This window comes from Dysidea avara, chromosome 1 (assembly GCF_963678975.1).
Source record: "Dysidea avara chromosome 1, odDysAvar1.4, whole genome shotgun sequence".
In the NCBI taxonomy this organism is placed as follows: Eukaryota; Metazoa; Porifera; class Demospongiae; order Dictyoceratida; family Dysideidae; genus Dysidea; species Dysidea avara.
In genome coordinates, this window is record NC_089272.1 from 49,875,463 (window position 1) to 49,878,453 (window position 2,991).

The window sequence follows — 2,991 nt, forward strand, 5'->3', positions numbered from 1 at the left end:
GGTGATTACCAGTAGATATTGCAGTTCAATAGAAAGGCTCACCAGAAGAAGAGTGATACCTGTGATAGCTACCATCTTCTTGTTATCGTACAACAAACTGTTAATGGCAACAACTAAGGTACTCTTCTCATACAAAACAGTTTACAAACTGTATGGTAACAGTAAACAAGTTATTTGGATGTGGGACTCCAGCTTACCTTTGATTAGTGTAAAATTCTGTTTTCTGTTTATTGCAAGTTTAATTGTATTTCTGTTCATAATAGTTCCCTTAAATTTTTTCTTGCTCTTTACCAAATGTTCATACAGGTTCAAGTTTGTTAGCAAGTATCTGAAACCATTTTTAGATGCATATCAGGCTCCACTAAAAGATAACTGTCGTTACTTTCTTGGATTGGAATTCATTGTTCGTTGTATGTTGTTCATTTTTGGAAATAGAATTTTGGATTTCTACGAAACTGTGGCGGTGCTAATACTGATTAATGTTGCATTTTTAATGTACCTCTGTACATTTAAGCCATTCAAATCCAGTGGTAATACAATGCTATATGTTAGCTTTGCCTGTAACACACAATGCGTGGTGATTTTACTGACATTTACAAATTTTACAGCAAGTAATTTATACCACATAATATTTTATTTATTTGTGTTTATTGCCTTAACGGAGTTCGGAGGAATTATTATTTATTGCATACACATCAACCACTTAAAGAAGTGCAAAATTGTTGCTAAACTGCATTTAAAATGTATTGAAAGGCACTGGAGAAGCATATCCCAGCATAACCAACAACAAATGGAACCACAGTTAAGATATGAACGTGAGGAACTTCAAGATGAGTTTTAAGAACTGGCCATGGAACAAGAACTAACAGTTACCAAAACTGGTTAAATGTTCTTGACTTATAAATTATACGTTTTGCACATTTTTTCTTTGAATGCACATAGGAACATGTCATGTTCACTGTAATTACTGTATATAACAAAACCAGCTGTCTTCTACTAACATTTCTAAATAACCTAGCTAGCTTGTAACTCAGGAACAATGTGTGGACAATGCCCTCCTGGATATGACTCTGTATTTGGTTCACTAAAATGCAAACAGTGTTCAGGTACCTGTATATGGTTATTCTTATTGCCAGTATTATTATTTTAAATTTTAAATAAAGTAGGATTCCAGTGATAAAAATAGTGAAACAAGACAATATACAATTGCAAGTATAAGGAAAAATTAAGGATTTTAAATTAGAGTAGAGACAGTGGATAAATTAGAGTAGGGTAGCTTAGCAAAATTGTTGTTACAGAGTGGATAAAAGCACCATTTTTGGTATACAAGTTCTTCATGGTGTACTTATCAATATTAGAAGGGGTGCCCACCAAACCTAATTATGTGTGGGCTGAAAACAAAATGGCTATCAAGTAGCTCCCAGTATAGTATATTCACGGTATATCAAACACTTGAATATGAAGTGAAATACACGTACATAGTTTTCTTGTTTTATATTTTGCATTTCAATATGTACAGACTTGTCAAATGAATTAGCAAATGACACTGTAATTTCACTTGTGTGAATTTTGAGTAGCCGTCTTAGACCAGTTAGTGGCAGTTAATATCAATGTTTAAGATACATGTTCACAACCGCTGCTGTGGTTAATGCATCAACAGATATTTTGACTATGTAATACACAATTTTTGTCTTAAGCTACAGTGTATAGCTCATGCACACAGTGTAGTGTTGAGATGACTGTTAACGTTAGACCCATAGAGAAGACTACTCATTGCAAATTGCATACGTTTAAAAGATAACTTACACTACAATTCATTTGACAAGTTTGTACATATTGAATGCCCAATTAAAATGGGACAACTAACTTCACATTCAAGTGTATGGCATACCATTAATGTACTATGCTGGGGCTACTTGATGGCTATTTTGTTTTCGACCCACTAGGTTTTATACATGATTCCCAGCACCTTTTAAAGTTTCGACCAATGTAAAAGATTTACAATTAGTATTGTCTTTATAATAAGCTAGTTTAAAGATGCAAGGGTAGATTGCTCAATTCATTTGCTGAACAACCTACCCTTGCATCTTTAAATTTATTCTCGCCAGCTAGCCTGTATTTCTTCTTTTGTTATTTAATTGGTCAAGAACCAAATCTTTTTTCCCGACCAAATGACAAAAGAAAAAATACAGGCTGGCTGGTGAGACTACTTTGAACTAGCTCATCATGAAGACAATACTAAATCTTTCACATTGATGAAAACCTTAATAGGTGCTGGGAAAGATGGACGAAATTGTCTAGAATCTAGACAGCTTTCTTGGATGGCTACTATAACTACACTTGCCACCAAATATACATTCTTGCTTTTTTTCCTTGAAAACAAACTGTAGGTTGTGGAAAAGAGTCTGTAACATATATATATATATATATATAGGCTTTTTCAAAATTGCCTTACTATTTTAGAGAATGTGTTCAGCACTAGAGCCTAAACAAACTAATGATGTTTGAGCCACAATTGGCTATACGTAGCTAATTAGATGCACTATACTACAATATGACTTTTCAGGCATTTGCTTTGCATTGGTCTGCAAACCTTTCCTGTCTGCAAGCTGTATTACAGTATTCCATGTGTGGCATATTAAGTGCCACAGAGCCACCACCACTTTAGAATAGATCATTGTGATACAATGTTCACTAGTAAACTAGTTTGCATAGGGGATTATAAGCAGGGGTGGATCTAGGATTTCAGAAGGGGGGTGCTAATGTAATGATTGGTTGGCTAAGAAAAGCGACAACTGTTAATACAACTATATAGCTATAGTGTGCAAAGCACAGTCAGCATGCTCTCTGGGGGCATGCCTCCCAAAGAAAAGTTTTGCAAATTTAGCCTATTTGGTATTAAAATTTGGCAATAGTTTTGACTGAAAAATGATGCCACTTTGTTTAAGTGATTCACAATGCTTAAACAAGTGAGTCACCTAAATGTAATAA